At 38.2% G+C, this 24981-nt stretch overlaps 1 non-coding gene and 1 pseudogene across 5 annotated transcripts; both read left to right on the plus strand.

The window, feature by feature from the left end:
* The first annotated feature begins 12034 nt into the window (after window positions 1–12034).
* LOC149159826 (small ribosomal subunit protein uS17z pseudogene) lies at window positions 12035–24682 on the plus strand (annotated as a pseudogene). Of its 4 annotated transcripts, none has more exons than XR_016261768.1 (2): window positions 12035–12295; window positions 23990–24682. The product of XR_016261768.1 is annotated as a small ribosomal subunit protein uS17z pseudogene, transcript variant X3 (transcript). The 4 variants fall into 4 exon arrangements; XR_016261769.1 differs by having other exon boundaries at window positions 12035–12277; XR_016261767.1 differs by having other exon boundaries at window positions 12036–12295; window positions 24000–24682.
* Window positions 12384–12482, plus strand: LOC149159827 (small nucleolar RNA Z266). Its single transcript, XR_016262160.1, has one exon. It is a non-coding gene; the product is annotated as a small nucleolar RNA Z266 (small nucleolar RNA).
* Window positions 24683–24981: the final 299 nt, after the last annotated feature.

Here is a 24981-nt window from a genome sequence, read left to right on the forward strand (position 1 = left end):
GGGTAATAGCCACATATTTACCTGCAACAAACGTTTATGTACTTCATTTGATACTGAATATATGAGTGGTCTAGTCATGTTGACAAGCCTGAAGATGTAGCCCAGGAGGGGTGAACTCCGTCAACAAAACTTTTGTCTTGCTATTCATTATGCCTACATGCATTATGTGTTGTTATGTTCATTATGTTAAGTTACATATGAAGACTAATTCATGACTTGAAGAGATATTGAAAACTTGTTTGTTTCAAGACCTAGTTTTACCTTGCAAAGCGTCGACACGATCTTAATTTTTGTTTTATTTGATTTTGGAAAAGAGGAAGAAATCACCTAATCCAATTTTAGATCAGTTTGGTATCAGAGCACCAGTTGACCAAGTTGCAAAGATGGGCAACAAAAAGAGTCTCCAAGAGTTAGAGGAGCTGAATTTGGCTCTTCGGATGGAGAACATAGAATTGAGGAGGATGTTAGAGATAACCGAAGAGGATAAAAGACACATGTGCTTTGTTTTGCAGCAAGTGCTTGATGAGCAAGTTGTAGAAAGTTATACTCTTGTACCAACAAGAGAAACCTCCAAAATGAAGCCAGTATGTGGTCATGGTTCAAATAATGGTTTTGGACCATATGTGGAAGATGTTGCATGTGCATTTTGCAAACATCTTCAAGAAGCACACCATATGATAGTGGATACGAGTGGGTGGCTAGATTCATCTACAAGTTGGTCATCATCGTCATCATCAAAAGTTGAAAAGATGAATGACAAGTTTAAGGAGGTAATTAACATCTCAAGTACCACTCCTTCCATTTATATGCATAACAACTCTTTTGCAATGTTCGAGCAACATACCAAAGGCATAGGTATGAAGTTTCTTTCCAAGATGGGATATGAAGGTGGAGGCCTCAGCATAAATGGCCAAGGTATTACCAATCCAATTATGGTTTACAAGAGACCAAAGTATATGGGATTGGGATATGGTCGAAGGGAGTTTGGAGAATGCTCCAAACGACTTGAGGTACATCAACCATCTAAGCATGAGATGTCACCACCTTGTGGAAACTGTCAAAACTGCATCTCTAGAGACATGTATAACTCTCAAGAGTGTTTTCCAATGCATGGAAATTTTGAATATTTGTGGAATTAATACCCTTGTACATTTGTGATGTGATTGACCATTGCATGGTTGTATGTGAGCAACGTATGATAATTGTTAAAAGAATGAACCAAATTTTAGGCATAAAGCATAATGACTTTCTTTTGCATGAGAGAACTTCTATGTCAGCAAACAAGAGGAATTTCTTCTGTACTCATTGCAAGGTGCATGGACATGACACTGAATGATGTTCAAAGAAAGGTAAAGAGATTATGCTACATAATGCAAGGGAAACAAGAGGTGGCAAAGAGGATTCTCAGCAATCCTAAGCGACCTTCAAGACAAAGAGGATGCAAGAAGAGAACCCATAATCCTAAGAGAGGCAAAGTTTGGGTAGACTTATTGTAAAGTTGTTTTGTAAAATTTTGTAAATACTTGTTGTCATTACCTGTTTAGGTACTTTTGTAAAGTGAACATTCATTGTCACTATGTTCAACAAGTAGATGTTTTTCATTGATGTATGTATTGGCTTGTTATAGTCCACATGTTTAAGGACTTTTGTGAATGTACAAGATTTTCGTTCAAAGTTGTCTACAAGTTATCATATGTTCAATGATACAAGTATTCAATTTGAAACTTGTGTGAATTGAATATTTGTTTTCAAGATTGTATAAGATGACTATGTATTGTAGGCAAGGTCAATCATATCATGGAAAATTTTGTAGTAGTGTACTTTTTATGTACAAGCTCAGCTTGAAGACGTTAAAGCAAGTTTATGTTGTTTCTGATTTCCAAGATGGAGTCAAGTTTGTCTTCAACTGTTTAAACTTCAAGATGAAGTGTTTTTGGAGCTGTGTAAAGATGAGAGTAAAGAGAATATTCGGATTCCGCTCATTACTATTTTGTTCCTACAACAACAATAAGAATGATGGCTCAATTCTTAACAAGACAACAGGCCTTCGTGAAGATGATAAGTGAAGTGCCTTGATTGGGCCTTGAAGGGAACCAATTAATAATTTTGTATTTTGGTTTGTGTTTTTGCGAGTTTTTTTAGTTCTGGCCTCTTTATATTGACTAGGGAAGTAAACTTTTAGAGTCTAAAAGTTCCTAGTGGGGAGGAGTGATCAGGTGATCAATTTTAAGCTCAAAAATGAAAGTGCTCATAAAGTCTTTAAACTAGTGACAAATCGAAGAGCTCGCCCACCTGAATCCAATGCAACTTGAATCACTCAAAACCGATATTGTATGCTCTCGATATCACATTCTGATCATTTTCCCAAACATGCAAATTTTTTGCAGGTTGGATGCAGGTACGCTGACTGGGCAATTTAACTGTGATTTTAGGATCAATGGTGGGCTTCGAAGTGACCTCACCGCATTGGTCGAATTCTATTGATTTTTGATTGGTTGTTGGTTATGGTTCTGTGGTCCAATGGATGGAGGCCACGTGGGCCAATGGATGGTTGCCACGTGGCCTCCCGACGATGCATTAACATTATTTTATGGCCGAACATGCCTCACCAAGGATCTATCGTGAGACCTATGGCATGGCAGTGCATAGCCTTATCGCTAAGCTACCAAATGGTTCTTAACAACTATAGAACCAAACCTTTATTAATATTTTCATTGGCGCCCTTTCAGAGGATGGGGCCCGGTTGCCAGTCCTGACCCCTGGTTGTGTCCACTGCATATGCCCACAACATAGTTTGAAAGGAGCTCCTGCCAGGGGGCCCACCCCTATTCACGACACTTGCAAAGAACCGTGGCAGAGGCTTCAGCACTGACGAAACAAGTGCTAAGGTGGAGGGGGCTTGGGTAAGCCCTGGCTCTAGGGCACATGTCCGTTCATAGGACCACCTGTAGGTTTTAACCCCGTACAGAAATTACCCGCATACAAATTCTAAAACACAAAAAATAAACAATACGAGAGCATAACACATATACACAGAGATTTTCCCCTAGATCCCAAAACTGGGACTACCAGCTTGATTTTTCATTATTTTCCTTTCAATGTTACAATACATATCTATACATGTCGAAGCATCCAATACCATTGACCAAAAACCATCGCGTCCAAAACCATGGACCGAAAACCATGGGTAGGTTCACCCAACCTAATATAGGGTCCAAATTTTTTTTTCCTGGGGCTACCCGCCCCCCTCAAACCCCCCTGTGACCCCTCCACTAGCAATCGGCGCAATGAAGGGGGGCTCTGCCCCCCCTCTAACCCCCCGGTTAACTACGTAGGTTAGTCGTGGAAATAATATAACACAACCCAACATTCTCCCACTTGTTATTTTCTTTCCACAGGGGGCCACAAGAGAGCTTAGTCATTTTTCCAGCCCTGAAACGCCCATTATTTCTCTACACCAAGAGAACTTCTTAGAGCTCACAGATTTTGTCAATGCATCTGCAGTATTCTTCAAAGTGTCCACCTTTACCAGCAACACCTTTTTGTCTTCTATCATATCCCTCACAAAGTGATACTGAACATCAATGTGCTTTGTCTTTGAATGATAAGCAGGGTTCTTTGCTAAGAAAATTTCACTTTGGCTGTCATAGTCTATCCTTATAGCTCCCTGTACTAACCCCATACTTGAACACAATCTCTACAACCAAACTGCTTCCTTGCTTGCATGAGTGGCTGCCATGTATTCTGCCTCTGTAGTTGATAGTGCCATTACAGACTGTTTCTTACTCATCCAACTGACTACACCTCAAAATAGGTTAAACACATACCCACTTGTAGATCTTCTCTGATCCAAATCTCCAGCCCAGTCTGCATCAACAAAGCCATGGATATCCAAAACTCTGTCCAATCCTGGTCTTCCTTGGTAGCACAAACCATACTCACTAGTGCCATGCAAATAACTGAAAACTCGCTTCACTGCTGTCCAATGCTCCTTCCCTGGTTTTGACATAAACCTGCTCAATACTCCCACTGCATGTGCAATGTCTGGTCTAGTACAGACCATTGCATACATCAGGCTACCGACTGCACTTACATATGGAACACGGACATATACTCTTCCTCTTCTTGTGTCTTGGGACACTATTCAACAGATAACTTTACACCTATAGGAATAGGGACCTTCACCAGTTTACTATCCTGCATATTAAACCTCTGCAGTATTGTCTCGACATACTTCCTCTGGTTTAACCAGAGCTTCCTCTTTGCTCGATCTCTTTTAATTTCCATGCCCAAAATATAGTTTGTAGCACCAAGATCTTTCATGTCAAATTTGGAGGACAATTAGGTCTTCAAATCCGGGATAATTTCTTTGTCATTTCCAACCAGCAACATATCATCCACATACAAGACCATATAAATAACATGGTCACCAATTAATTTAAAATACACACAATGATCTGCTTTGCTTCTCGTGAAGCCAAGTCCCTGTATAAATGTATCAAATTTATGATACCACATCCTTGGTGACTGTTTTAACCCATACATAGACTTCTTTAACTTGCATACCGGTTCTTTCTTACCCTTCACTGCAAAGCCTTCAGGTTGCTTCATGTAGATCTCCTCTTCCAGATCCCCATGAAGAAATGTTGCCTTCACATCCATCTGTTCTACCTCAAAATCAAAAGCAGCAACAACAGATAAAAGTAATCTAATAGAAGTTACCTTGGCAACAGGAGAAAAATATCACCAAAATCAATTCCCGGACCTGGGAATAACCTTTTGCTACCAACCGAGCTTTGTATTTCTCCACCTTTCCTTATGCATTTGTTTTCTTCTTGAACGCCCATTCTCTGCCAATGGGTTTCCTTCCAGCCGGCAACTCCACCAGATCCCAGGCCTCATTTTTGTGCAAAGATGCCATTTCATTAACCATGGCCTCTTTCTAGAGTTTTCCATCCTCTGAATCTACTGCTTCCTTCACAGTTCTGGGATCATCATCAGTAATAGATAAAGAAAAATTTGAACAGAAAGCAGATGGACTATACCTTTCTGGCTGCCTTCTTTCTCGAACTGATCTTCTTACACCCGGAGTTTGTGGCTCTTCATCTTCTGATTCCTCCTCTGCTGTAGAGTCCGATTCTTCCTCCTTTAGCTCAAACTATATTTTCTCAGGTTCCTTTGGTTGGACTTCATGTTTAATAACATTTTTTACCTCTATGAACACCACATCTCGGCTATACACAACCTTCCTTGTTACTGGGTTCCAAAGCTTATAACCCTTTAAACCATCCTTATACCCAATAAAGATGCATTTTTCAGATTTACTATCCAACTTAGTTCGTTTCTCCTTTGGAACATGTACATATGCATCAAACCCAAATACCCTCATATGTGAAAGAGAGGGTTTCTTACCAGTCCATACCTCTTGTGGAGTCTTATCCTCCAACACTGATGAAGGTGATCTGTTGACTAGGTAACATACTGTCTCCACCGCCTCTGCCCAGAATTCCTGTCTTAACCCGACACCACTTAGCATGCTTCTTGCCCTTTCCATCAACGTCTTGTTCATTCTTTCTACAACTCCATTTTGCTGAGGTGTATATGGAGTAGTCTTCTGTCGTGTTATACCACACTTCTTAAAGAATTCTTCAAATTCTTTACTGCAAAACTCTCCACCGTTATCTATCCTCAACACTTTTATCTTCTTCTCTGTCTGGTTTTCCACCAGAGCCTTAAATTCTTTAAACATGTCAAAGACTTCAGATTTCTTCTTAAGGAAATATATCCATGTATTCCTTGAGAATTCATCAATAAATGATACATAGTACACAGACTTACTCAGTGATGGAACCTTCACAGGTCCAAACACATCACTGTGCACAAGCTCTAATATATGTTTCACCCTCTTACTGCCAGAGGGGAAACTCACCCGATTTTGCTTCCCATATACACAATTTTCACAGAAATCATAATCTAGACAGTTGTTACTCATACCTTCTACCATACCTTTACCATGAAGTATTCGAAGGCTCTTCTCTCCAATATGTCCAAGCCTTTGATGCCACAACATGGTCTTCTCTCCAGAGACCACTAGATTTTCTACTCCACTTTCAGGAACCATAGAACTGTTGCACCCATCAAAAACAGTGCTACCTTGCATCTTGTACAGAGTGCCAGTTCGAACTCCCCGCATCAATACCAATGCTCCTCGAACCATCTTGCAGGTATCTTTCTCGAACATTGTTTTTACACCTGCATCATCCAGCTTGCTTACAGAAATTAGATTTCTGGCTAATGTAGGAATATGTAGAACACCCGGAAGTGTTCTAACCCTTCCACCTTGCAACTTCAACTTTACTTTTCCGCAACCAACGATTCTAGCCTTCCTGTCATCCCCCAAGAAGACATCACCACCATCATATTTCTCATACTCACAGAACCACTCTCTATGGGAAGTGAAGTGAAAGGATGCACCTGAGCCAATCAACCATGCCTCATGATCTACATGTGTACTTGAAGAAGCCAAGTACACATCCCCACCTTCATCTGAGGCGGTTTTTGCCTCTGCAGAAGGAGCATCATTAGATCTCTTTCCTTTGTCAGGAGCTTTAGATTTACAATCCCTTTTGTAGTGCCCTTCCTTTCTGCATTTCCAGCAAACCACCTTTACAGGTTTTCCTGGAGATTTGGATCTCCCTCTAGATTTAGATCTCCCACTCAATGACTTATTTTTGTTTATGTTCTGGGACCGTTCTCATACAGACAAGGCATCACCATTCTGGCTCTTCATATTCTTCCGTCTCATCTCCTCCATCAACAAAGATGAGACTATTTCATCAAACTGCAAGGTAGTTGCATTGCTACCTATTGCAATAACCAGACTATCCCACGAATATGGTAGAGAACACAACAAACTGATGCACTTATCTTCATCTGAAATTTTAATATCGACAGATAATAACTGACTTACCACAATATTAAATGCATTCAAATGCTCTATCACCGAGTCTCCATCTTTCATCCTCAGGTTATATAGCTTTTTCTGTAGGAATAGTTTATTCACCAGAGACTTAGATTGATACAAAGTCCCTAACTTGTCCCACAAAGCCTTTGCCGTAGCTTCCCCTGATACATTCAATAATATTGAATCTGAGACACACAATCGTATTGTGCTCTTTGCCTTCCAATCCAACTTCTTCCATTCTTTATCGGACACTCCCGTTGGTTTAGTACCTGGATCTACCGCGATCCACTGATCTTTATCCACTAACAGATCCTCCATTTTGAGTTTCCATAACTCAAAACTCTGACCATTAAATTTCTCGATCTCTATCTTTCCACCGCTCGCCATTTTCTTTCACCAGAATCGATCTCGTAGATCTCCCACTGAACAGGGTCTACCACAGGCCCAAGCGAAACCCATCAGCGATAAAGGTGTCCCCTTGAAGCCAAAACAAACTCTGATACCAAATGTAGGTTTTAACCCCATATAGAAATTACCTGCATACGAATTCTAAAACACAGAAAATAAACAATGCGAGAGCATAACACATATACACAGAGATTTTCCCTTGGATCCTAAAACCGGGACTACCAGCTCGATTTTTCATTATTTTCCTTTCAATGTTACAATACATATTTATACATGCTGAAGCATCCAATACCATGGACCAAAAACCATTGTGTCCAAAAACATGGACTGAAAACCATAGGTAGGTTTGCCCAACCTAATATAGGGTCCAAAAATTTTTTTCCCGGGCAAACCCCCCAAATAAGGGGGGCTGCTACCCCCCCACTACATAATCGGCGCAACGAAGGGGGGGCTCCGGCCCCCTCTAACCCCTCGGTTAACTACGTAGGTTAGTTGTGGAAAGAATATAACACAACCCAACACCACCAACAACAAATCGGAGTGCTGCGGAAAAGGTGCTACAGGGTAGGGGCTAGCCCTTGGTCATGAGCACACCCATAGAACCACATGTCGACGACGCGAGGAGCTGGTAGGTGGGTGCGGAGTTTTGGGGACCAACCTCAGGTTCTATGGAACCCATAGAACCTTCAGCTCATGTTAAGGGGCTTAACCAACGGGGGTAGTCATTAAGGCCTAGTCCTCGCCCCTATGTGGCCCATGTGGCCGTTTTTTTTGGAGTAAAGGGTCTCAGGCTAAATTAACTATCCAATAGAATGCACCGGCGGGCAGTGAAATTGTCACTCCGTTAGTGAACTGATATATAAAAGGTCGAATTTGAAGGATGGTTAACAATGAAATTTGCGAGAGAGCTTGGGAGCTCATAGCTTTTGGAGTTTTTATCCAAATTGAGCTTAGAAAGAGTCCACTTAAGGGTTTTTTGATGTTCTGAATCCATTGGTAACCTCTAATTTCTAACTTGAGCACATCTATAGAGTTTTTTTGCAGGTTTGAGACTAAAAGTGTATGGATTAGTAAATGTTTGAACGTGGTTCTAGAAGGTATTTTGGCATGGAGAAGACCTTGTAGGGGTATTCTCATTTCCAAAAGGCTATTGCAGCAGTTGTAACGAGCAGGGTTCAACTCAGGTTCAACTTCTCTTAACATGAAGTTTTTTTTATGTGCTTCAATGTGGAATTGAAGTGTTCACATGCTCTTTTAGTTCATTTTAGTTGAAGTATGTCAACTTTGTAGGATATGCTTTGAGTTGCTGTTGTTTGCAAGAGTTCTTTGTAGGAGAACATTTCCTTGCAGGGTTAATAACCACATATTTACCTACAACAAACGCTTATGTACTTCATTTGATACTAAATATATGAGTGGTCTAGTCATGTTGACAGGCCTAGAGATGTAACCCAAAGGGGTGAACTCCATCAACAAAACTTTTGTCTTGCTCTTCATTATGTCTGCATGGATTATGTGTTGTTATGTTCATTATGTTAAGTTACATATGAAGACTAATTCATGACTTGAAGAGATATTGAAAACCTATTTGTTTCAAGACCTAGTTTTACTTTGCAAAGCGTCAACACGGTCCTACTTTATGTTTTATTTGATTTTAGAAAAGTTGAAGAAATCACCTAATACAATTTCAGATTACATACAACCTTCAGAACGAAACAACTTATGAAAAGTAAAAAAACCAGAGAGGCAACTTCTGAAAATGGGCCTCGGTGGAAATATTCTCTGAGACATAAAGCCATCATAAGCCCTGCATTTATTTTTTATAACGCATATTAGGAGGGCAAGTCTCAGCCTGTGAACGAAGATATGGAAGCCCTTAAGATTCTTTTGATCTTGGCTGTGATTGCGTTTCTTAAGGATTTATCACAAGTGGATGGTCACAGGATTTTTAGATCATGCAAGCCTGGTGCTTGCTTTAGATACCTTTCGAAATTCACTGTGGAGAGTTCAGATTCTCAGGTTGTCAATGTTTCGACGTATTTCAATCGAATTGAAGCAGAGTGGTTTTCGGCTGTTCACTCAAAGCAGCCTCGATCGCTAGCTGTATCGCTCAGGAATGACAATGACAATGTAATTAATGGAGATACTGTTTTTTTGTTGTTGCAATTTGAGCAACGATATGAGTTTTTCTTGACTGTTTTGTTTGTTGGTGTTGCACAGGTCCCATCGAATGGTTGCTTATTCTATGTTACAAACTATGGTGCCGATCCCACCAGAACCATGGACAACACGAAGGTCCTCTTGGCTAAGATCAACAAGGCCTTCAATGCAGCCACGAGAGAGCACACAATGTCTGGTGTACGCGACCTCGAAGGCATCGAGATTCATCTTGAAGGAGGAAATTACCTCATCAGTTAACCTTTGCAGGTGCTTGCAAGTGGAGGTGACAATGTTTTGGTAATCAAATGAAATTAAACCCTTATGTTACTATTGAATAAATTGCAGGTATCATGACACAAATTACTAATTAATTCCATGTGGACAGATTCATGGAAGAATGTTGCAGACTTCTAAAGATTTCCCAACTAATCGTTACTTGATCGAGCTATGCTCCTCCACTGATGTGAAGCTCAATACAACCCTCCATGGCGCTGAGCTTGCGACCACTGCGAAGTACAATTTCCATCATATTGCCTCATACGAAGACATTACTTTGCGAGATTTGATGTCAGATGCAAATTTTTGACGTGAGGAGATTCTAGTCACAAATTCCATGAGAAAATTGCTATATCTAGCATTTCATGTCCGTTGGCATTATAGTTCAGGGCAGACACAAGAAATTCATCTGAAATTCATTCCTTGGGAAACACATTACCTCCTGTGGAAGCCCATATGAGGACTTCAAAGATGTGGGCATAAGTCTCATAAGCAACGACAACACTGTAACAGATGTCCTCATCTTTTCGGCTGCTATGGGGATTGTGGTGAGCGGGGAGGCCAATATATTCACGAGAATCCACTATCGTAACAAAGACACGGGTTTCAAAGGAGTTGGAATCAAACTACAACTTGGTGGATTCATTGAGACTAGGATCACCGGTTGTTTTATGGACTATACTACCATTGTTGTAGAGGATCCATTGCAACTTGTCATTGCCTTTGAATTTGCATCTGTATATATTTTCTATCTCCCTCTATAAATACCGTTCATATTGATCTCAACGAAAGAAATGGAGGCCAGTCTATACAACCTGCACATTTCCAAAGAGTTTTTACTGGAGGAGGTAACGTTTTCTTCAGTCCCAACCCAATTCATTGAGATAAAGTGACTCAACCCTAATTAAGATAAACGAAAATGTGGGACTCAAATTATAGATATACTCGGCTCTTATGGTGAAATCAATGCTGGAGAGAACCTTAAACTCGATGTGGAACACCCAATATTGCGGAAGATTTCGGGCACAACCAAGGAAAGAAGTGAGTCGTAACTCCATGGGAGGTTTACAAAGCATGAATTTCCTAGCAATGACTCGTTTGCTTTCGACATTGTTTCCATAATCATCGGTGTTGGTCCTTCTTATTGAGTTTAGTACATACCAAGCGATGAAAGAAATAACCCCGACCGACCTACAAGCTATAAAATTAAAAACCTACTATGTTGTTCCGACCTCGTAGGGAATACATGTTACAAGATACTTTGGTTCTATTCTAACTTCAGGCCTGTGGAATTCATTTTATAGGTACATATCACCATAATACGTGCTAGTTCATATAGTGATTTAAATAAAGAAAACAATCCAAAATCCTCTGATGTAGATGTCAGAGTTACAGAGTTGATCATCAAAGCAAGAACTAAGTAAATTATAGACATTCCAGTTATAGAGTTAATTGAATCATCAAAATCTTGTAATCTTAATTCTTTCAGCCACAAAGGTAAGTGAATTTACATCCTAAAGTTGTTTTTTCAATATATATCGTTCTACAACCAAGTTGGTATTAATCTAGTTTGGGACTCAACTGCTGTTGGGTGGGAAGTAAAATACATGGAAGAGTTCATCCCTAACGCCAAGGGTTGTTATATTGTCATCGTTCAAAAGGAGAAGAAAATGGCAGCCCATGAAGAAGTTGTTCGTAATTCCTTCAAAATTGGGGAGGCAACACCCATGACTAAGTGGAATCTCATGGAATGACTCATTGTGCGGCCTGGGGAATGGGTAGTTGGGATCTAGGACCTTGACAAAGATCACTCTTGCGCCTTGGTAGAAATCTGCGCTAACGGCACCTTGTGGCGTGAACAATGCCTATTAACGCTTGCATTGGAAAGTTTGGCAGACCTTATGGGCATGCATTCAATAGTAGGCTCTATTGGTGGCGAGACGATCTTCCCAAATCTTCTCACTTTTCTATTCGTTCCGTGTATCTTAACAACATTAAAAACAATTGCTAATTTTAAAATTATTATCCTAGTGTGAAATTTTTTATCACTAATTAGATGCCCTAAACGGTAGTGGCTAATAAAACCTTTCCAAAATCTCAGCTTATGTTGCACTTTTGTAAACAAAATGTCAATTTTAAAAGTTGCCCATGAGATTTGCAACTTCATAGAACGTGCCACCTAAACCGTCAAAAGTGAGATCATCGTTTGCAATTGGAATCCGTTCACGGGGTTTCGAACATAAAGCTGGGGTTTCAGATCTCGGCCTACATAAAAGGGTGTATCACTTTTTGACATCCGTTCACGGTTGCTAGGGTTTAACAGCTCCGGCCTACATAAGCGGTTGTATTCCTTCTCATTGTTATGAGATCGAGGGTTTCAAAGCTCCGGCCTACATAAAGCGGTGTATCTCTTGTCATTGTTTGGAGATCGAGGGTGCAGTCTTAAGAACGTCCTCGTTTGGATTCAAGGTCCGCCTGAAATACCAGGTTTCAAATCTTCTTGTCTGTGTTTTGTGTCTTGTCATGGTTCTACCCTCATCAATAATTATTTGTTTGTATCAGGCAGCTCTGTAATGTCCAGCAAGTGTGATGATTCAGTTAGATGTTTGAGATGGATTTACATGTCTGAGTGTTAAAATTTTGAGGCTTTTACAGTTATTTTGACTTGCTGTTAATTCTAAATTCACCAGTTCTAGGTTTAGTTTGCCAAGTGAAAGGAGAATCTCCTTACAAGTTAACCTTTAGGAAATATTTGAAAATGTCTTACATGGGCGTTTCCCAGTATTTTTAAATATGCTTTCTAATGGCAATGTAGCAGAGTCATTAAGAGTGCCTTCCTAAGCTCTCAAGAGGATGGGAAGTATTCGGGTCGTAACCATGCGAAAGTGGTGCTCGGGCTTTTCAGGAGTTCCGCTGAGCCCTTTTATTCTCATGCGTGTAGCATCAGCTGTTCCGATATGGTGCTCTGCTTCACATGTGTCACAGTTGTATTAATAGGGTGAGTTATTGCGTGTTGTTGGTGTTGTGCTATGTGTGTAGTTTGAGTATACATGGAGTATTATATGCCTGAGATGGATTTTCTGTTTCCGAGTGTTAAAACCCGCAATTACTCTTACTTTCTCCGTAGGTTTAGTTTACCACGTGAAGGGACAATCTCCCTTCACGCTAACATTTACCTTCAAAATTTAACATTTAAATCAGTGAGTATCCGTGGGACCTCATCCCCAGTGAGTATCCGTGTGACCTCACCCCGCTACACTAGATTTCAGCAGCAAATCTGGTCTTATATCCGTTCCTGCGAGATTTCAGCAGCAAATCTGTCTTAGATCTTCGGTAGTGCAAGACCGACTAGGTCCTCCGGACCTCAGTTGTGCGAATTTCTCCAACAACGAATTCCCCCAACAACGATTTAGTGGACAGTTCGCACTTTCCACCGGCCATTCATCGGGCCAACTGACTTTGTGGAGGTATTTTTAGTGTTCTTCATTCAACCTCCGTTGTTAGGAGAGGTGGGTCTGATCCTCAGACCCATTAGCTCTCGGATTTTCTCTGCCAAAGCATTCCATACATTGTATCTGCACTTTACACTGACCCTTCATCGGGCCAACAGGCTTTGTGGAGTTTTCTTCAGTATTTTTGTTCAACCGCAGATGTTAGGAGAAATGGGTCTGATCCTCAGACCCAGACCCATTAGCTCCTGGATCTTCATACATTGTATCTTTTATGATCATGCATTGTACCTTTTATATTCATGCATCCTATATTTTATAGGAGACCGTTTGGTTCTTTATCATTGTATGGACATCATTGTACTTAACAGTCCCTTTGACATACTTTGTGGTCAATAGTTGGACAGAAATATAATTATCTTATCTTATTATCTAAATTGTGTTTCTCATTGTTTTTAAATATGTTTTATTTTATGTCTAAGTAGCACAGTTCTTAAGAACTCCTTCCTAATCTCTCAAAAGGATGGAAGGGGGGTCATAACTGTGCGATAATGGTGCCAGGGTTTCTCAGAGGTTCCTCTGAGCCCTTCTCATTTTCATGCGTGTCGCATCATCTTTTCCGATTTGATGCTTATGCTTCACAGGTATCACAATTGTATCAACAAGGTGAAATATCACATGTTGTTGATGTTGTGCTATGTTTGCAATTTTGAGCATACACAGAGTCCAACTTCGCTACCCTAGTGAGTGTACATTCTTAATGGTTCGACCTTTGTGGTAGGTAAATTTCTTCCTGTACGGGGTGATCCTATTTAGGGCCGTTGGGTGTTACTCTTTATTTAGGGTGTGAGTTCGTTATTGCATTCTTCACACTTGTGCAAACCCTAATAGTTAGGGATGCATTTAACAGTTAGGGATGCATTTAATGGTTAGTTATGTTGCTCCTGATTAGGGGTAACTTTGTTACTGCATTCTTCATGTTTGTACAAACACTAATAGTTGCTTTGTACAACTATCATTATGCTTCGTTCCATTGCAAAGGATGCTATTGGAAGTTGTCTGTCCAATGATGTAAATGTAAATTGATTAGAGTGGTTTCTTGTGCCTTCTTTTTAAGCTCGATGCTTTGCCTCTTTTACTCCTGGATTTCTTAACCAAAAGGCCGAACATTGCCTTCAGTATGCCTTCACTATGTTATACATTATCATTAGTTTTAAACCTTGCTTCCATCTTAACCAGGGTTGTGAGCTCATGCCCCTCCTCTCACGCCCCCGCTCCCAATTTGCGCTTTGGGCGGGAACGACTCGGGATCTAGTCGGGAGCGTGCTCTCGGCATAAAAAAAACACTCCCTGGTTTTTTGAGAGTGTTTAGTCTTTTTTGCAAATATTTTTGTAGTAATATTCCAAATGCATTTTTTTTCAAAGAAACAAAGATCAAGTCTATGGCCTTATTATTGATATGCGATTCATGGTAATGCTAAATTCTTAAAGTAAAAGTGACATTCTCTTAATCTTCATTTTCATCCTTTTACTTAAATTTTTAACATTACCATGAAATGACTCAAGATATTTGTGAGTGGTTCTGACTTCATTGGATTTCAAATGGAGAAAGTAGAATTTTAGATTTCATTCAAAATCCAGCTGACTTATCAGTTTTTTAGGATTTTAGGATTGGGGGGATTGCAATGTTTCCATTGGATTTTGTCATGTATTAGGGTATGGAACCCATATTTAATCAAGAGCACCAATCCCTCTATGTACCTTGATGTTAGTGATATTGGTTGTCGAACTCCTCTATCATGACCCTCCTAAAAATGTACATATCACTCAAACAAAATCTCGACTTGACATGTTATGCGTTTTCTATCTTATGTTAATGCTTAGAGGGTGATATTAATGACAAAGATCCCTTTACATATCCAAAGGTAATGACAAAGATACCTCTGGATATTAATGCTTAGAGGGTGATATTAATGACAAAGATCTTGATTTTCCAACAAGACTAAAAAATTAGACATTTTTCTTGGCGGCAAGAGGCCCAAGCATTAGCAATAGATAATAGATTTACTTGTCTTTTGTAGTTTCTAGTAGTTTTTATAACTATTGACTCATATATGACAATTTAAGTTTGAAGTTTGAAGTTGGCAATTATAACTCATTAGTAATGAATTATGAATATGATGCTTCGTGAAAGTTGTTTCATTTCATTTCATTTTAGATATTATTTGTTGTAATGGTTACACCAAAGTTGACAAGTACAACTTTGGTGATCAATGATGATAAATGTTATATATTGAATTTTGAAGATTATAAATTCTAGATGATTGTTGTTATATGGTTCAATCTATGTTTTTTTTTTTGTTATTGTATTTTATTTGTTTAATTTTTATTTTTATATGTTTCTAATATCTAATTTATCATTCTACATTCTTTTGTTGACATATATGCATCAATATATATATATATATATATATATATATATATATATATATATATATTGTATCAATGTTGCGCGACTCGTACTCGAATAAGACTTGTCCCGACATCGACTCATCGATTCGTATAAGACTCTAGAATGACCCATATAAGGCTCATATAAGACTTGTTAAAACACAAAAAAAACTTAAAATATGGTAAATTTTAAGCACAAAAAAGAAACTAATGACAATTCCAATCCTTATAAGTTATAAAAACCACAATATATGCAATAATTCATATCAACATCTCATATCTATAGAAGTACAACATAACATATTCGTTTTTTGTAAGCAAAACATTTAGATACTGAATAAGAAAAGGAATCATGATTCCATAATTAAATTAAAAAATGTCAACAAGTGCAAAATTCAAATACATGTCATAAATGATAAATGACTAGCTCATAACAATCTTGAGTCTTATCACTCGTGGGTGACCACACCTACAATAAGCCCTCGTGGAGCTAGTGATAACATCGGAAGGCTGAAGCAACTGTGAGGCAGGTGTATTTGGAGTCCATTTGAGATGGCAAAGTAGAGAGATCCTCAGTCTCTTCATCAAGCCAACTCGAATCAGGGGCCTCCTCCTCCACAAGCCAATCAGACTCTAAATCAATAGTATCCAATAAAATTGGATCCGTATCCTTTGGTTGCACTTGTTTTGAAAGCATTCGAAGGTTGTAGTAGATGAAAACCAACTTCTCCAACCTATCATGCTCCAACCTGTTTTTCTTTTTGCTGTGGATATGCTTAAACACTGACCAATTGCGCTCACAAGAAGAAGCACTGCAGGGTTGACTTAGAACTCTGATGGCGAATTCTTGTAATTGTGGTGCCTCAACACCACAATCTATCCACCATTGAGCTGTAAAAAAATAACAACAAAGATTATCAGTTTGCAATGCCAAACATATAAAAGAGAACTTGCAAAATTACAAGCTAAATTCTAACAATTTGCTCTTACAAGGCATTTTCTTGTCCTTGAGATGTTGGTTTGAGCTAAATCCAAACATGCCAGATGCTTCTTTGTACGTATCTCGTTGTATGTTGATTTTGTCCTAAATATCTTGATTCGGGGACATATTCTCAATGCATATCATGACACCTCTCATCACCTCGGGATCTCTTCAAATGCTAGACCCCTCATTATAGAATAAGCTCGGATTGAGATATGCTCCTACTGCGTGCAATGGTGAATGCAGTTTCCTGTCCCACCTGGAATCAATAATTTGCCATAAAGGGAGATATTTAGATTCATTTCCCTTATAGAAAGCCTTGATGGCCTCTTTGGTCCTGTCCATGCCCTCATAAATATATCCCATTGCAGGTTTCTCTCAATCCATCAATCTCAAGACTATCACAAGGGGCTCAGTGAAGCTGACAATCTCAGTGACTTTGTCCCACAAACTATCACCAAAGACAGATACTTTCACAAACAATGCTTCTGGTTTTGTGTTATCTTTCCAAAATACCCATTGCTGGCTACAAAACATTCTTCTCAAAGCTTGGTACTCATACAAAAAGCTTTGGAGGGAAAGAAAGTTTGTAGCAAACCGTGTGATAGCTGGGGACTAAGCTCACCCAGTGTGAATTCCCCCATAAGGTTCAACACCCAAGCATGATTATAAATATACTTGGTAATCTACTTGCATTCTTGCACAACATCTTGCACCAACTCCAACTTACCAATGTCCTCTAGCATCAAGTCTATGCAATGGGTACTGCATGGAGTCCTAAAAATGGTGGGATATTTGGCACAAAGTAACCTTCCAGCTGCCACATAGTTTGTTGCATTGTTCGTGATTACTTGGACAACATTTGCAACCCCAACTTCCTCCACCACATCAGTGAACAATGAAAAAATCAAATGTGCATCTTTTACATTTGCAGATGCATCAATGGATTTTAGGAACATGGTTCCTTTAGGGCAAGCTACAACAAAATTTATTATTGTCCTACCCCTCTGATCTGTCCACCCATTAGACATAATTGTACAACCTTGTAAATTTCCCTGAGCTTTTAATGCTTTCCAATTGTTCCTTGACACACTCAAGCTCCTCATCTAGCTCTTTCCCCCTAAGTGCATTATAAGATGGGGCTTTGTATCCAGGGCCAACACTTGCAATGGCATCCACCATGGATAAAAATAAGCCTTTGCATAGGTGAATGAAAGATTGTTATGGTACCAAAACCTCGTCACTGCCATATCTGTCTCCTTCCTCTTCTTCATTAAAACTCTTTAAGGTTGGTTGAGATCTTGGAGTTGTACGAGGACTGAAGAAAGAAGAGGTTATACTCTTGTTTGCCACAACACTTGAAGAGGAGTTACGAATACTTGGACTTTGAAACTGTGTTTCACTTTGAGATGAAGATCTACCTATCCCAACAATCTCATCCTTCCTTCTTGCCCTCTTAGAACTTTCTTTTTTAATGGATTCCAAAGCAGTTGCCATTTCAATAGTGACTTCATCAAGGCAACTTTGACAACATGCCACACTATTCCTAGGAACTTTGGCTATTTCAACCTGTTTATGCTTGCATGCATTGTGGCATTACAATAATTGCACTTGAGATGGTGGTCATTATCGGCAATGATTCGTTGACCATGTGCCCATGGCGGATCATGACACTGTCTAGAACCTTGTGGTGGCATGGTGACAAAATTTGGAAGATCTTTTTTTTTTTGGTTTTGATTTTTGTTTATTTGTTTTATTTTTTAATAATTTTATATTTTAATTTTAATTTTAATTTTATTTAATTTTTCTTCTATTTGTATTCTTTTTTTGTTTGTTCTATTTTGGTTTTTTGTTTCTTTCTTTTAAATTTGCAATTTTTTTTGGCCTTGTTTCTCAACCACAACAATTCCAAACATAAAAAAAATTACAAACATTGAATACATGGAAAACATTCAAACAAGGTTCATAAAGTCTACCTGAAGCTGAGTTTGATCCAATGAAGCCTCTGTTAGCCTCATCCAAGAGCTCCTTGAGCCTCCTTTAGCCTCATCCAAGAGCCCCTTCAATCTCCTTTAGCTTCACTGCTCAACACTCATAAAATTAGCCAAACACTCAAATGACAAGTGAATGAGAAATGGAAGGGAGAGAGGTGCTTATAAAGCATTTTTTCCCTCCAATTTCCCTTTCCCTCCACCTCATTTCCAAAAAGTAAAAAAAAATCGAAATTCGGAAGAAGGTTGCGCCTTTTGAGGCTCGACAGGTCTTATACAGGTACGATGAGAGTCTAATAGGCTACCTGCGGGTTGCATACGAGTATCCGGGTTTCAAGCTCAACCTGCTAGGTCCGGGTCTTATCTACGGGTTCTATGCAGGTGACCCGACCCAGCATAAGACCTGTGCAGACCCACGGGTACTTGTAGGTCTTATGCGAGTCGTGCTTCACTGTATTATATAAAAAACACTCCTGGAATCGCTCCCAAACGAAGAGCTTCTGAAAATGTCGCTCCCAAACCGAGAGATTCTGAAAATGTTGCTCCCGCTTCCGCTCCTTGTTTTCGCTCCCACTCCCAAGTAACCTTGATCTTAACTCCACCGTGGATCTATTACTAACTAATTCTCATATATCCTTGTTCTTTCCTTTTCTATCTCAACCCTCTCTATCCATTGCCCTTGTTTTGTCATTAGTTTCATTGCATTTTTCCTCTCAAATAGGATTTGTGGAGTAATGGAGTTGCATTTTAAACTAATGCATTTTTCCTCTCAAATAGGATTTGTGGAGTAATGGAGTTGCATTTTAGTGACGGGCTTACTTAGGAGGCACTTACTTGATGCCACCAATGAAGGCTAAGCTATGAGAGCTGAGGACACGATATGCTTTTGAGGTTTCTTTGTTAGACTTGGCTTTTAATGGTCAATGTTTTATGTCGTTGGCTATGAAATTATTATTTGCAAGTCCCAAAGTTTTCTTTATTTTCTCGAGGGAGTTAGACATATATTTGGTACATATAACATCATCATCTTAACTTTTGGCTAAGTCCTATTTTCCTCTCAAATAGGATTTGTGGAGTAATGAAGTTGCATTTTAGGGCCGGGCTTACTCAGGAGGCACTTTATGCAACTGATGAAGGTTAAGCTATGAGAGCTGAGGACACAATATGTTTTTGCGGTTTCTTTGTTTGACTTGGTTTTTAATGGTCAATGTTTTATGTCGTTGTCTATGAAATTATTATTTGCAAGTCCCAAAGTTCTTTATTTTCTCGAGGGAAGTTAGACATGTATTTGGTACAGATAACATCATCATCTTAACTTTTGGCTAAGTCTGTTTTAGGTGTCTGTAATTGTGGATTGCTAAGAATGAGTTAATGACCATTTCAATCTAGACTTCTAATATTGCTGTTACCACATTATCTTTTTGTTCTTCAAAATTTGTGATCTCAGTGTGTTGATAATAAATTTGTCTGAAGTACTTCACTTATGATGGTGGGCTTTACAAATGGTCACTGCTCATTGGTCATCAAATTTTGTGATCGGAGGTTCACAAAATTTGAGTGTTTGACTGCCATCACAACTATTTTCTCGCCCCCCTGCATCACTCAGTACCCTTCATTACCATTGTGGAAGGGTACTGCTCACTCTGTTCACAAAATTTTTGAGTCTTTGATTGCCATAACAAATATTCTCTGGGGCCTCTTTCATTGCCCACCACAATTTTGGAGGAAGCTGTCATCCACAATATTAAAATTTTCTAAAGAAAACTTACTAATGGTTTTATCAGTGTTTTAACTTAGTATTTGTTTTATCAGCGTTTTAACCAAGTTTCCGAGCCCACAACATAACTTTATCACTGGTAATTTCTGTTCTTATGAGAACTTAACAAATTGGGCCTAGCACGTGATCTTGAAGCAGTCCTCTGACCAAGTCATATTGTGCTATTGAATATTTTTTGACAACTTCCAGCATTCATAAATGAATTAGTAGCCATGCGGCAGGAATATTTTAACCTGCTCTTCCCTAGAGTTGTTTTATCAGCGTTTTAACCAAGTTTCCGAGCCCACAACATAACTACAACTTTATCACTGGTAATTTCTGTTCTTATGAGAACTTAACAAATTGGTCCTAGCACGTGATCTTGAAGCAGTCCTCTGACCAAGTCATATCGTGCTAGTGAATATTTTTTGACAACTTCCAGCATTCATAAATGAATTAGTAGCCATGCGGCAGGCATATTTTAACCTGCTCTTCCGTAGAGTCTTTGTGAACAAACTTCTAGAGACTCTCAAGCTCACTGAACAACAGTGGCCGGAAGCTTCGAGTGCAAGGTTTGTTCAGAGTTCTGGATCCTCAACTGCCTTAATTTTGCGTGTTCCAGTGTTTTTCACACAGTGGCATTGCATTCATGAATAATTGAGAGGATATTAAGAGGATAAATATTGAATCAAAGAGATTCATGAGTGTAATACCATGATATAAAATGTGGTTGAATCAAGAAATCTATTAACATCATACTGTTGCAACTCATAACACAGATTGTTGTTGGGTGAGGGGATAGAACAGAAATTTGGGACTGGAACTTTCAAAAAAGAATGATGCATTTAGAGCATGGACATTCAATATTGACGACTTTATCCATTATATGAAAATTGTTTGGCCAGCCTGCCCCAGGTTTTCAATACAGAGCCCTGCAAAACATTTGTTTACGAATTCTATGGAAGCATAGGATCATAAAAAATGTTACCAAAATAAATGGTAAACCTTACAACGAAGTGTATTTCTTAATTTGCACGATGTTTACGCAATGAAAATCAATCAAGTAATCAATCAAATAAATGGTTTCAACATATGCCCAGACTAGTCAACATGCCCACTCAAAGTCACTCTAGTCAATACATGGGAAGAATTTGAAAGGATGTGTTCTTAATTTGTTTTTTGATGATGTTGTCTATACATATGTTGTTCTCTATACATGTGTTGTTGAGCCAGAGGCTCATTCTACAGCCCAGTATGAGGGGATGTGTAAATTTGTTTGTCCATCCATGCCCCTTTAAAATAAAAAATAAAAATAAAAATTGTATTCTATATAGAAAAATAATGATGGCTATAATTAAAAAATTTGAATATGCTCTAAACTAATTAGAAGAAAAAAAATGTGTAAATCAGATGTTTAAATCTTAATCTTTCCAAAATATTTCAATAAGAGATTTAAATAAACTATGTGAAGATTTATGTTAACTAATTTATGTCGATGTCAACTTCATATATATCTATATATAGAAAAAAATTAAAGTTCTTATGTTTAAAGTTTTTATTTGGTCCTATATATACTCTATTTAGCATTCAAAAATACAATTTAAACAATGAAAAATAACACATTGCATTTTGCACTCTAAAAAAGTTTGCATGTGAAGAAATTTGATCCATCTCGGCTCAGGGTAGATCTGTACTTAAGATGGATCTATGCTGCTTAATGGGAATTCATTTTATTTTTTATATTTTAATAGTAGTTATGAAGCCTTTGTCTATACATGAAGTGTTGATGGGATTTATTTTTTTATTTTTATTTTCAATGTTGGACTAAGCATGCCAGTGGAATGACGGAGAACTATATTTTGCAAAACAAGGATGATGACATATTTTCTGTTAAATTTAAATTTTAGTTTGAAATGGTCCTTGCTCCCTGGTCCTTGCTCCACACAACACGGCTGAATGCAAACATCATTGATGCAATTCATATGAATACCTGATGTTGTATCTCACTGACTTTCTCAGTGTGGCGCCAAATTTTGGGAGATCGTTTTCCTGTTAAATGTTCATTTGAAATAGTGGTTTTGGTTTGATCTGTGCAAGTAATTCAGCGTGTAGTTCAAACAAGATAGAACAAACTGGCCAAAAGCGGTAGATCTAATCAATACAACATTTAACATTGCTTACTTGATATTGTTACTCATTCGGAAGTGCATTTGTTTTTATGTTTTTCAAATTGCTTATTTGATATTGTTACTCATTCAGAAGTGCATTTTGTATTTCATTTGAAAGCTAGGGTTTTAATGCTATGTTGTAAATAAAATCAGTGAGTCTATTTTACAGGTGGTTTATGTAGCATGGATACTCTATAATATTGAATACATCAGTTTTTGAATCTAGTCTCTCTTTTGTCACTCATATTTGTATTTTATCGGTAATATTGAATATGTTTAGATTCGAGTAACAATACTTGTTTGGATTTATTTATATATTCTTAATAGCTTCTTTGATCGAGTTGGTGATCTGAACCCACAGGTTCAGATTTATACATGCTTCTTATATGGTTCACTTAGGCAAATATTAAGCACTATGTGGTAATCCAGTGATATCATTGATTTATTGTTTTTACATCTCGATCATTGAATGGGAATAAAGTGATTCAATGACAATATGTAAAAGCAAATACAGGTGGTTTATGTAGCATGGATACTCTATAATATTGAATACATCAGTTTTTGAATCTAGTCTCTCTTTTGTCACTCATATTTGTATTTTATCGGTAATATTGAATATGTTTAGATTTGAGTAACAATACTTGTTTGGATTTATTTATATATTCTTAATAGCTTCTTTGATCGAGTTGGTGATCTGAACCCACAGGTTCAGATTTATACATGCTTCTTATATGGTTCACTTAGGCAAATATTAAGCACTATGTGGTAATCCAGTGATATCATTGATTTATTGTTTTTACATCTCGATCATTGAATGGGAATAAAGTGATTCAATGACAATATGTAAAAGCAATAAGCCAGTCATTGGCCTAGTGCATGGTGATCAATATTTGCCATTCAGTTATATTCAGAATATGATCATCTTACTCCTTCCTTTGATTTGGACATCCTTTCCTTGATCTTGACATGATCAAGGGAATTTAAAGCATAACAATGAATAAATATGGTTAATGGTTTTTCAAACCATATTGTTATCCGAGCAGTTCCATCAATTATTTTAGTTTTTTGTGTCGTTGCTGACGACTCCGACCTAGAATAGAAATTCAGATTCTCAGCATAAATTAAAAATTTTTGGTCTTATATAAATGTTTGCCAATTTTATATTCAGATTATGGTATATAATTGTATTACAGTTTTGAACTGTAAAATTATTGTAAATGTTCTTTATTTAAATTACACTTTTTCCTAATTGTATTTAAATCTTCTATAGTCTATGAATTGTATTACAGTGCAAATTTTGTATCCACATTATGGTCTATGAATTATATTACAGTCATGAATTGTATTACAGTTTTGGACTGAACATTTATTGTAAATGTTGAAGAAATTCTCAGGCAGGAGCGGCTGGGGCGTTGAAGATACGAAGTGAGAAGTCTTGAATTCCTGTAGCCATGGCTGAACAGACTGAGAGAGCTTTTCTGAAGCAACCAAAAGTCTTTCTCAGTTCTAAGACGTCTGGGAAGGGGAAACGACCTGGAAAAGGTGGCAACAGGTTTTGGAAGAATGTGGGTCTTGGCTTTAAGACCCCCAAAGAAGCTATTCAAGGGACCTACATCGACAAGAAGTGCCCATTCACTGGTACTGTTTCAATAAGAGGTCGTATATTAGCTGGCACGTGTTACAGTGCTAAAATGACACGGACAATTATTGTCCGTAGGGACTATCTCCATTTTGTCAAGAAATATCAGAGGTATGAGAAGAGACATTCGAACATACCAGCCCACATTTCACCCTGTTTCCGTGTCAAGGAAGGGGATCATGTTATAATTGGGCAATGCAGGCCCTTGTCCAAGACTGTAAGGTTTAATGTTCTGAAGGTGATTCCTGCGGGTTCTAGCAGTGGTTCTGCAAAGAAAGCCTTCACTGCAATATGAATCCGTTTTTTTTGACTCTGTCCAAGCAAACCATAAAATCCATTAAACGCAATGGAGTTGGCATCAAATGCAAGTGAGAAACAATTGAAACCAGTACATTAGTATTATTAGAAACTCTTTATATGGAATATTTTATATTGGGATGTGTGTCCATGAATTGTGTTGCAACTTTGAACTAAACGTTTCATTGTAAATATTTGCAAATGTTTTTAAATTTAGAGTGTTTATAATGAGAAATTGGTAAATTGACGAAGTGACTTAATACGTGAGTAAATTCTATTGAAAGTACACTTTTCATATCTTCTATGGTCCATGAATTGTATTACAGTTTTGAACTGAACAGTTCATCGTAAATATTTGCAAATGTTTTCAATGTAGAGTGCACTTTCCATTGAGAAATTGGTAAATTAATGAAGCGTGGGTATATTCAAGTTTGGTGATG

The sequence above is a fragment of the Pinus tabuliformis genome, chromosome 5_2, assembly GCF_031772625.1.
Source record: "Pinus tabuliformis cultivar Carrire ecotype Pingquan chromosome 5_2, CPIR1, whole genome shotgun sequence".
Taxonomy (NCBI): domain Eukaryota; kingdom Viridiplantae; phylum Streptophyta; class Pinopsida; order Pinales; family Pinaceae; genus Pinus; species Pinus tabuliformis.